This window comes from Biomphalaria glabrata, chromosome 1 (assembly GCF_947242115.1).
Source record: "Biomphalaria glabrata chromosome 1, xgBioGlab47.1, whole genome shotgun sequence".
Taxonomy (NCBI): Eukaryota; Metazoa; Mollusca; class Gastropoda; family Planorbidae; genus Biomphalaria; species Biomphalaria glabrata.
The window spans coordinates 81,023,312-81,035,933 of record NC_074711.1 but is presented as its reverse complement, the minus strand read 5'-3'; the positions used below and the strand labels follow the sequence as shown (position 1 = coordinate 81,035,933).

At 37.0% G+C, this 12,622-nt stretch overlaps 1 protein-coding gene across 1 annotated transcript in view; it reads right to left on the bottom strand.

Annotated features, from left to right (window-relative positions):
• Positions 1–12,362, bottom strand: part of LOC106075082 (fibroblast growth factor receptor-like 1) — a 51,333-nt gene extending 38,971 nt beyond the window's left edge. Inside the window, exons 1-2 of the mRNA XM_056018034.1 lie at positions 12,023–12,362; positions 11,467–11,835 (exon numbers count right to left, since the gene is read on the bottom strand). The gene's annotated coding sequence lies outside the window, so the exon portion shown is untranslated. The remainder of the gene's footprint in view (positions 1–11,466; positions 11,836–12,022) is intronic.
• Positions 12,363–12,622: the final 260 nt, after the last annotated feature.

Below are 12,622 nucleotides of genomic sequence, written 5' to 3'. Positions count from 1 at the left end.
GTAATTTTATTTTCGTTTTTCTTTGAGTATGGAACAAGGTGTCAAGGTGTCTAACAAGACAGCCATCCTCGTCAGCTCACTCCTACACAGCTTTCCACCACCACCACCCCCCACAGCCCCATCCCCAGTAGGAATGAAATCAGCTGTAAAAATGAGGCGTTGTTTACTCGTGAGATTTGGTACTGCTGTGAGCATCACCCCCAAATGATTGGACACCTTGCGACCACGTGACCCGCTGATATATACAAAGGCTCGTTTTGCCCTTTTCACTGCCACGACTCACGAGAGCTGGAGTGAGAGAAGAGGAACTTAAAATGAACCTTTAGTAAAAAAAAAAAAAGTTGTACTAAATGCACGAGGCTCAAACGAGGGCTGTTGACGAGACAGGCTCAAAATTTCCTACTCCTGACTCCACGAGCATGCATCTGCTGCAGATTCCGATTGTGTTTACAAAAGGATGAGATTCGAGAGGAGAAGAGGAGTGTTTAAATACTTAATCATCCGACTTGTCCATGCCCTGAAACACTCTACATTGGAACTAAGAATGTAAATACCCCCCGCCCCACAAGGCGTTTATTTCCTTGAGTAAATGGACAGTTCCTAAGTGCAAGAGAGAGGCAAAAGTAAAAGGTTAGGGGCTAGACAAGAAAATCACACGTCACACAATGTTGTGCAAGAGTTAAGAGTTTTAAAATATAGAAGACTCAAAAGAGAAATCTCCCTCAAACATTAGGATTGATAAAGCCATCCTCATGGAGAAGAATAGATACGTATCTCAAGGATCAAATAGCCTTGGAATAAAAATAAAATTTAAAAAGACTTGTACTCCGATTTTTTAAACATATATATGTTTTTTTTTTTACTTTTCAAAGTTTAAAAACAAAATAAATGCATAAAAATTAACACGAAACACAGCAATCTTGCAAGAAAAGTTTAAAAATTAAAAAAAAATGAAGAAATTTAGTTTGTTATCCCCCAGTTTGACGGGCTTACAATCAACTAGTACACAAACATGAACTGTATATCAGGAAGAAATAAATAATAAATAGTGCGATTATACATATAAAAGTAACCTGGTTGGTGAAATATATATTGTTAATAAATGATTTTTTGAAGCGGATTGATACATTTAGTAGTAGGCCTCTGTCAATGAAGTTAATATAAACTAACAACTGTGTTATTCCGCTCGGAAAACTAAAACATCGTCATCACTTAGGGACTTGTATCAAACAACTTTCACTTTACAGCATGGAGACCAAGGGGTCAACAAACATTACTCGGTGTTTATCGATGATTCGGATAAAAATACACATTAAGGAAACCGAACACCGAAGAAAAAAAAAACGGAGATAATAATTGACATCTAAATCATTGTAAAGCGTATATAAAAAATATGTTGTAGTGTAACTGAGTTATTTTCTGTGTGCGTCCAGCGTGACGATAGGTCATGTCCATGTCGTCATGTCCAGTGTGTGTTTATAGTAGTTAAGCAATGTCGTCCACTGTGTACTGCGATCTTCTCGAAGAAAGCCATGTTGTTGGTATTCTAGTCGTTATCATTTCATTACAATAATATAGTGCGTTGTTTATGTTGATTGAAAAGAAAGAACTCTGAAGAACTTGAAGTTATATGGCTAGGGATCTGGCCACTCTATGAGTACCTTAGGCTCAAATGTTATGGTAATATTTATGAAGATCATAGGTTTTAAACTTAGTGTACTAACTGGTTGTTTTAGGAATGGCAACATGTTTAAAGGCCTTGTTACAATTCGGTCATTCTATGAAGACTATATGTTAAAAGACTATGTTACTATATGGTCATTCAAAGAAAGCCACGGGTTTTAAGGTTATGGCACTATCTGGTCATTCGGTCAAGACTATGTTTTAAGGTTAGGGTTTAACATTTGCCCCCCCCTCCCCCACATTGTTATCAATGCATTATATGTGGGAGTAACTTTTCCTATGAGGGCATCTCGAAATTCAAAGATTTTTCACTTCATTTTATGTCCTGATTCTTTTTCACTGTCAGCAGATGTTTTTAAACTGAAAACACCAAAGTGTGAACCACGCGACTAGCCACACAAGACCAGCTCCAGTGAATCAATGTCTCAGAATGAAGATGAAAGAGTCTGCTTTCGCCAGCTCATTACTGAAACACACAACCTGTAAGTAGTGCATCCATATGCATCCCAGTCGAATGCTATTCTAAACTTACATAAAAAATAAACAAGTTAAATCTATAAAATTATTATCTGAGAGGGTGTTAGTGAGTAAGTCGCTACCCTCTGGAACTGGTAAAAGGATGCTTTTTGTTCTTCACAAGTCTTCTCTTCACCATCTTTCTTCACTATTCTTCACTATTCACTCACGTCCACACTCCAGCACGCGCGCACATTCAAACACACTCCGTGCTCTTAGTGAAATCGCGGGGTGCAATGGGGACATAATGACACGGAAGTAGTTTCAATTGTTATGTCCCTTGGCTTGTCTACCACTGCAGGAGGTTCGGGGCAAAAAGGGGGGGGGGGATGAGCGAGACAGTAAGGAGAGAGCAAAGAAAAACATTGAAGGAGAGTTTAACAACACATTAAAGCAGCGGTTCTCGTCTTGTTCTTCAAGACTGTCCCCAATTATCTCTACATCTTGTAACGGAGGGATAAAAGTAATGAATATTATCACAGTGGCGTAGCTAGGATGGAGGGGGGGGGTTCCAAATTCGAAAGTCCCCTCGGGCCCCCACACTTTTTGCATTAAGTATTATGCCACTAGCCCACTGCCATGTAATCTTGCTATTCACATGGAGTCAGAAATGCTAGGCAGCATTGATCTAAATGTTATAGAAGTCGTCTGCATAGAAAGCACCACGTGAGGCGATATGAATTGAGATTTATCACTTGTGCATTATTCTCGCCAATAAACAAAGTTATTATTCATTTTTAAAAAGTCTGAATGATTATTTTTTGTCAATTTTACCTATTTACCTATTTACTATACCAAGCGCTAAGACAGACCCGGTTTAAGGTTCTGTCAGAATAAAAATAAACTCCTTAAAAGGCTACATTTAGATTCTAGAAGTAGTAGATGTTATTATCTTAATTTTTTTTTTAAAGATATCTATGTTTTTATCTATATAAAAATGGTTAAACTTGACACATTGTATCAAATTACACACGACACACACACACATACAAGCAATTTATTGGGAACTTAACATCAACTACAAATCACACAATAATTGTCCACACTGACCATCGACTTGTTTCAGCACTGACCATAAACACAGCGTCCTCCAATCTCAAATGTACAAATAACAAGAAAGAAAACATTTAAATTAAAGCGTCATCTCACCTTATTTCCCCCCCCCCCCAATTAGTTCAAGTTCCGAGCAGCTTTAAATTCAAACAGCCCATGAAGTGATGCTGCTAATGACGTGCATATGTTAGGAATGTACGCTGCCAGCAGGGTGGAACAAGCATTAAGAAAACTATATGACCACATTAAAGTGAAGGTAAGGCGGAGTCTTCTACAAACTGATGATGGTCGTGAGGGACAGGGGTGGGAGGGGGGAGGAACCTTTGCTTTAGGGAGGGGGGCAGTGAAGAAGGTTCTTAAATATGGCGTTAGGATTGTTTAATACGAATAATAATAAGAAGATTCTCGTTGGCTGTTAGAGGGCAGTACTGCTGCAGACTTACCACATCACCAGAAAATTTCTCTGTAAAGGGATTACAATGAATATTGTTTCTTGAACGAAGCTCGACCCTGGCAGCGCCTGGCAGTTCGTTTTTCACATAATACTAATAATATTAATAATAAAAGAATGTTAAATGTGATGATTAAAATTATAGGTAAATATATGCATTTGGTGTCCACGTGCGACATTTAGGAAAGAGAGAACAAGAAATAGAAGGATGGAGACAGGGAAAAAAGGGGGGGGGCTATGTTATGCATTTTAATTGTTCGTTTTCCCTTATATTCCGTAGACTAAACGCAAACAAAGGGGTTTCCGACAAAACAAACGAACCTTCAACTACATTTGTAGTGATGTAGTGCGGTATCTTTGTTACGGCTACATGATCATGCTATTTAAAAAAAAAATGTACTCTAAATTGGTTTAGGACTTTAGGAATTTCTACTTATTTAATACACATGTTTAAAAATATCTATCGATTTACTTTATTGTTCCGTTGGTATTTCTAACATTTTTATTTTCCTAAAACTTTGAATAGCTTGTTTGTTATTGTTGCACCTTAAACTACTTTGTACATGCTCGCGAGTATGTCCTAAAACCTGTGTTACTACAGTAAGTCTAGTGTGAGTCTGGGCATACTGCGTTATTTTATAAATAATTAGCGAGCCGTAACAAGACGTACTTTTTTTTTATTTTCCACGCCTTCGAGTACCCCCTGGGTGGAGGCTAAGGACCACAGACTGAGACTCGTTGCACTTGAAAGAACGAGAGAGAAAAGTACGAGCAGGAAGCGAGAAAGAGCTACTTCAAGTCTCGCGAGAACGCCAGATAGATGTGAAATTGTATCTTTTTGCGGCCTTATCTTCTTTTTTTTTTCTGGCGAGGGCGAAAACTAAATTACATTTGCCCAGTAACAAAATAAATAAGGATATTTTTCTCTTAGGGAAAGCGATAGAACACTATATGGCAGTGGAACAAGAGCTCGGGAGAGATTTGCGGGGTGCGTTAGGGTGGAATGGCGAAGATGGAGCAAAGAAGGGGGACACGATCCGTCAGTCAGTTATTTCTTCAGCACTCGTGGTGTGTTTGTATTTTCTCTACTGTATTGTAAACACTACAATTGAGGACGGAGTAAAAGCGAGAAGAGAAGAGTAGAGCAAAAAGCTGGAGAGATGGAGGAATACTGGGATTAATAATAAAGACACTCCTCCCTATCCCCTCCGACCCTTTTTTTTTCTTTCAAATTGTGTAAACACTAATAACACTTTGTAACAGTGGAAAAGCTTTCGGGGTAACTGAAAAAGGGAGTCTGAAAACTGTAATCTCATAGAGCCATCACTTTTTGTATCTCTTATATGAATAGAGAAGTAGGTAGAATGAGAACAGAGAAGTAGGTAGAATGAATAGAGTAGTAGGTAGAATAGAGAAGTAGATAGAATGAATAGAGAAGTAGGTAGAATGAATAGAGTAGTAGGTAGAATAGAGAAGTAGATAGAATGAATAGAGAAGTAGGTAGAATGAATAGAGTAGTAGGTAGAATAGAGAAGTAGGTAGAATGAATAGAGAAGTAGGTAGAATGAGAACAGAGAAGTAGATATAATGAATAGAGTAGTAGGTAGAATGAGAACAGAGAAGTAGATAGAATGAATAGAGTAGTAGGTAGAATAGAGAAGTAGGTAGAATGAATAGAGAAGTAGTAGGTAGAATGAATAGAGAAGTAGGTAGAATAGAGAAGTAGGTAGAATGAATAGAGAAGTAGGTAGAATAGAGAAGTAGGTAGAATAGAGAAGTAGGTAGAATGAATAGAGAAGTAGGTAGAATGAATAGAGAAGTAAATCCTTTTTTTTTCAGACTAGCAAACTAATTTTCTATTAATGTACATATATTGCAGTGATGCTCAAATTATAACCTACGGATCGTATCCCGTGACGAGGAGCTTTTCCAGCCCCCCTCGAAAATCTGCCCACGGTGCATAAGAAGCCGCACAGGCTATTTCCCACTGTCCTCTAGGATTTTTGACAGTTATTTATAGTTGTGGTGATGCGCACCGTGGTATATGCATTGATGTGGCCCCATCCTCAAACCTCTATAAACAAAGGCTGTTTTCTACCGAGTTTATTGAATACAGAATACAAGCTAACGAATATGATTAATAACAAGCAAAATACAAAAAAAAAACATAAAAAAGCTTATATTAAGTTTAGATGTATCAATTAGTTTGGATCAGTCATGTAATTAAATTTGTAATAGATCTAGGCTACCAATAATAAATCGATTAGAAATATATGTGTATTGTTTTTTTTTGTTTAGCGCAAGTTCATGCTTTTAGCTTTCTGAATACGATATGATCGTATCTCTTGTATCAATACACTATGATCGTATCACTTGTATCAATATCAATACGCTATGATCCTATAACTTGTCTCACTACGCTATGATCGTATCGCTTGTCTGGACTAGTTGGAAAGGGGTAGGGGGGAGAAGAAGGTGGTATCTGGGTGATCTCTTTTTAAAACGCATTAATAAAAAAAAAAAAGGGAGTGATCTAAATACGAACTCGTGGGCCTCCTCGGCCTCCCCAAGCCACTACGGTATCCACTGTGCCGGGAAGCTGATTATAAACATAGTTTATATAGTTAACTACAGACTTTTCTTTCTACAAACAATCAAGGGGGCTGATTCAGCTTATACCAACTAATAAGTCAAGTAAAATTTATTTCCTTTATTCGAGATATCAAAAAAAAATTACCAATAGTTAATTAACTAATTAATTATTTTTTTTTATTGATTCTTGTGTTGGTAGGTAAAAGAAATAATTGTGGCAAAATTTCAGCTCCATCCGAGAAATGACGTGTACAAGCTTTTAACCAGACAGAGTAAGATAATATAACCTTTGTAAAAATTCATACACAGAAAAGATTGGTTAGATGGCGAGACTTATTTCTAAATCCAGTAAAGCAACGAGTTCATAGTTAAAACATTAGAACCGCTGTTGTAAATCGCTCTCTGATTCAAACTTCTACAGCGAGCGATCGAAATAAACGGAACCGAGATTGACAGGCTACCAACCACGAGACAAGATTAGTGGGGTAAGGTAGATCTCTAGTAGTCTGCCCTTGCTTCCTATGTGTGCAGTCGATAAACAGTTGGAACTATAAATAGAATCATTTTAAACCTTTAACACTGTAACTAGGGACAAGATCACGTGGCTTGTCTACACATAATCAAGGCTTTTTTTTTTTTTTTTTTTAAGATTCATGAAATCTGTTTTTTGTGCAGAGGATTAACACCAAAATATACACACGTCAATAACTGTTTGACAAAATTACCAAATTGGCATGAGGTCGGTTTATTTACAGGGGTGGACTGCACTAGGGGAAACAACTCGTTTCTACATTTAGTATTATTTTGGTAGACTTAGTTTAGCTCTAGATTTAGTTGATTACGGCCATATTTTTGTAAGTATTAGGGGGAGGGGGAGGAATGTTGTCTAATAATATTTCAGTAAAAGTAAATACCTTATCTCTGATTGGGTAATGTATATATTTGCTTGTTATATTACCGTCATTGATTTAGTTATGTTGCTTATCTATTACAGCTGTTATAGGGTTAATATTATTGAGCTTATATTTGATCTACAACAGCGTATTTTAACCCTAAGAGAAGTATCGGCGATCTGGTTGGGATACTCGATACTCAAAGGAGATGTAAGTTGTGGCGAAAAGTGTTTGTAACGAAAAAAAGTGTGTATAAATTAAAAAAAAAATAAAAAATATTTGAGTACTCACTGTCCAATAAAGAGTTATTCTGAGAGAACAAAGATTAAGATGCGCTGACCTATACCACGTCACGTGAACATTCAGCACTCACTGCCCAAAACTGACGTCTTTTTTCACTGGTCTCGTTCTTGTAAAACTAGACCTCCTCCCCCCCCCCAATACAACTGAATCAAACCGTTATTACAACTGAATCAAACCGTTATTACAACTGAATCAAACCGTTATTACATTTAAAATAGAAGTTAAATCTTTAAGACTGAACTTAAAAAAACATAATTCTTTTTTTTGTGTGTATTATGGGCAGGACAACGATGTCTAGACTAAGATACAAAAAAAGTACAATTCGTTATTACATCTGTATAGCCTTGCATTGCCAGTTTTTAGTTATTAAACTATTATCAAAGGTTCAAACTAATTAGTTCGCTGGGAGTTCAAGTCAAGATTTTATTGATTTACACAAGACGTATGGCGTTTAAGTCTGTTAATTTACAACTACACACACCACACATACCCACACATACACACATTACATTGACAATATAATTAGTTCCTTAATACCACGCATCACAATTTCGTTTGAGTGTGATTAACGTGTGTGAATGACTGGCGTGTGTCGTGATTTTCAAACATCAAAATATAAACACTTTTCATTAAAATAACTTATTGTTTTTTTTTTTATTTGCCTCTATCTCCATGAAAACCTCCCAATAGACACGCAAGAAGATGTCAAGTGACAACACGCTCTAGCCAGCGGGTGATGACGCAGTGATGACGCGTTGTTATGGTGGCGGCGCTAAAGCTATGTTGTGTGTCGCGAGATGCGGTGCTGAAATTGCTTGACAGTGGTGTGCTGGTGATGGAGCTGACCAGGATGTGACGAGGGAAACATCAAGACATTTTCAAAACAGACCGCGAACTAGATCCTCTGCGGGATAAACCGAATGGAGATTAGAAAAAAAAACATGGCTAAATGAAAGCGAAATTGGATAGCTGCTTGGTCCTGTGATATGAGCTGTGGATTGTCGTCTCGAAGGTCCCGAGTTCAAACCCTTCCCACCGCCAACCAACCGTCGTCCTTCTGAGCTTGGATGTTATAATGTTCAAATCTGAAGGAAAATCGAAAGGTTTAAAAAAAATGCTAATAAATTAAGTTACAATGTGGGAATTACATGTTAATGCACAACTTCTCGTGATTAAATCCACAGACAATATAGATCTAGCGCGTGCAAAATTTGAAATATTTGGAGCCCTTTGTTGAGGGCAAAATAGAAGTCAGTTATTTTGGAAATTCAAGGAGCCTACATATGAAATATACACATACACAAACGTGAAGTATTGAAGAAATTGTATGAAACTAGCGCATATATATATTATATTATATATATATATATATATATATATATATATATATATACATATATATTTATATTAACAAAGATGCTATATTTTACGACATATATTGACTGAACTTATATAAACGCATTCCAGAATTCAGATTTAACAATAAATAGGCCTACATCGCAGTTTTAGAAGAATATTAATGCATAAAAAGCATAGCTTAGAAAAAACGAAAGGAATATAAATAAAACAGATGAGCAAATCTTTGAAAAAAACATCAGGAGTGTGCTGTAAGTCGTCTCCTAATGGAGGTTAGTTATTAGTTTTAAATGGGAACATTTATTTTGAACTAATTTTCTTTCTTTTTATGTTTAGATTGTCCATTAAAACGTCAAGCACAGGATTGACAATCAAAAGAAATAATAGATCCAGGCCCGATAGCAATTTCAGAGACCATAAATTGTCAATCTTTGTGAACAATTTATAGTGTACTCCTTATTGTCGGTTATAGATTGAATGAAACCTGCATATTCAATCCGAATAGCCAACGTATAAATAAATAACAACATACAAAAGGTCTAATAGTATGCCCAAGTTCATGTGTTTTGAAATGTTGCTACGTTACTGGCACTAACGTTACTAGATCTAGATCTATATTCACCATTGTTATGAGTACTACTATGTCTGTAGTTCCATATACACCGTTCTACTATGTCTGTAGTTCTATATACAACATCCTACTAGATCTTATGTCTGTAGTTCTACATACAACATCCTACTAGAATTCAGGGGTTCTCAGCCTGTGGGTTGCGACCCCCTTGGGGGTCGATTGACGATTAGCCAGGGGTGGCCTAAGACCATTGAAAATATGGATTGTTATTGTCTACTCTTCTATTGCAGTATATGTGTGTGGGGGGGGGGGGGTCGCGGCGGAGTGGGGGATTGTAACAAGGGGGTCGCCGAGCTTAAAAGGTTGAGTACCGCTGTACTAGATCTTTGTCTGTAGCTCTATATACAGCATCCTACTAGATCTCTGTAGTTCTATGTACAACATCCTACTGGATCTGTCTGTAGTTCTATATACACCATCCTACTAGACCTATGTCTGTAGTTGTATATACACCATCCTACTAGATCTGTCTGTAGTTCTATGTACACCATCCTACTAGATCTGTCTGTAGTTCTATGTACAACATCCTACTGGATCTGTCTGTAGTTCTATATACACCATCCTACTAGACCTATGTCTGTAGTTGTATATACACCATCCTACTAGATCTGTCTGTAGTTCTATGTACACCATCCTACTAGATCTGTCTGTAGTTCTATCTACACCATCCTACTAGATCTCTGTCTGTAGTTCTATGTACAACATCCTACTGGATCTGTCTGTAGTTCTATGTACAACATCCTACTAGATCTGTCTGTAGTTCTATCTACACCATCCTACTAGATCTGTCTGTAGTTCTATGTACAACATCCTACTAGATCTGTCTGTAGTTCTATGTACACCATCCTACTAGATCTGTCTGTAGTTCTATGTACAACATCCTACTAGATCTGTCTGTAGTTCTATATACACCATCCTACTAGATATCTGTCTGTAGCTCTATCTACAACATCCTACTAGATCTGTCTGTAGTTCTATGTACAACATCCTACTAGATCTGTCTGTAGTTCTATGTACAACATCCTACTAGATCTGTCTGTAGTTCTATATACAACATCCTACTAGATATCTGTCTGTAGCTCTATCTACAACATCCTACTAGATCTGTCTGTAGTTCTATATACACCATCCTACTAGATATCTGTCTGTAGCTCTATCTACAACATCCTACTAGATCTGTCTGTAGTTCTATCTACTGGATCTAATGTCAGTTATGACTGTGGCTCTATGTACTTTATGAGGTCGTTTTCTTTTCATTTTGATTATCATTTAAACTTTGTGTTTATTTGAGATATATTTATAGATACATAGAGTCTAGATCTACAAAGAAATGGAAAGATGTGGTCACTCATTGTTTACTCTATGACCGCTTAGTTTTATTCGTTCGTAGGAGACGTATATCGTTAGAATATAGATGTAGATCTAGATCTAGATGCAACTTATCTTAGACTTGTGTAGATCAAGATTGCACCTAATCTAAATTAGATTTTAGATCTAGATCTATTGAAAGACTTTAAATTGTGGGCTACATTAAGACATGGTGAGCGTTTACCATTTTATTTCTCATCTAACAAGTTTAAACAAGCCCATTTGTAGGAGTGACTGAGGTAGAATGTATTTTTATATTTACCAACGTAATGTTTAATATGTTGCAAATTCTTGATATTGACAAGAATATAGATCTAGTCTTATCTAGAGTAGATCTGGATTCAACATAGATCTAGATCTCTACCTAATAACTCTAGATCAAGGACTAAACTACAATTTCTGAATTTAATAATCTGATCTAGTAAACTAGAGATTATATCTAGATCTAGACTCTATATAATCTAGATCTAGAAAATCTAGTCTAGATTCTAAATGCTCTTCTCACAGTCCATAGATCTAGGTTCTATACTGAGTATAGATAATAGATCTATAGATGTAGATCTAGATCTAGAAGTGAAATCTTTTGTAAGACAATAATGTGTCTGTATCTAAATACTTACCAAAGGAAAAAATAAGTATCCAAAGTGAAATGTAAACGCGAAGATAAAAGCCTCAGTTAGTCTACAGCAGGAACTTTAATTTCAATTGGAACGAATGATGCGTAGCTGTGTTGGAAATGAAGTACTCCATAAATCAACACATTCCACAGAATTGTCATCAGACTCCTGGATCTGGATTAATCTACAATAGATCTCTAGACTATATAATCTAGAGATATAGATCTAGATTATAATAACGATTCCAGAGATTGGCTAAAAACTTGAACAATGCCAGCTCACAAGTCTTTAAATTGTCTTTACATGTAGATCTAGATCTACTTCACACAGCAAGTCATCTTTCTGGTGATCCTGATTTATCCAACTCATGATCTGGATGATTTGTAAAAAATTTAATCATTAACTGAACACAATAGCAAGGGAGAAAACTTTGAATCTCAAAAAGTTAATGATAAATGCGATTTAACAAAGAAGGCAAAAAAGCCGAATTACATCTAAAACAAAGCAAATATATCTCGAGCTTTTATGATAACGTCTGCACTCCAGAAGCGAGACCCACCGTGTCAGACTCAAATGAAATTATCCTAAAAGTTCCGATCGTCTCAAGGGGGAGAAAGCAGCTAGGCGTGCCTGTCTCGCGTATGTTGACACTTAACAGTAAGAAATCATACCGTCTATATTCTAGATGTGATACCAGTGATTTTTTTTTCTTTGAGACTATGGCCGAGACTGTGGTTCCCACCCCGCACCTAATTAGCACCACGCCAATGGCGGGTTTCACGAAATGATTGGTTTGCGAACTCGACATAAGCTCCGCCCTTCCAATTAGCGCGTGAGGGATGAACGAGGTCCGGAAAAGAAAAAAAGAACGCTATAAAGAAGTAGAAAGAAAAAAAAAGTCTCGTGTGTTCTTTCTTAAAAGTGTATCTGCCGTAAAAAGTATTCAATAATCTTCGAAACACTTTTTCCCCCCTCTCTCTACTGTTGATCATTGAGAGAAGACGTGGGACTCGGGCTTGGCGAGGGGTGAGAGAGAGAGAGAGACGAGAGTGGCGCGCTTGTCCTAGCAGAAGTGAGGTGGCGGGAAAGTCTACAAGCTTGCAGGTCTGTGTTTGGGGCAATGATTTTCAGAGCGGATGAAAGCCTATTCATCACTTGA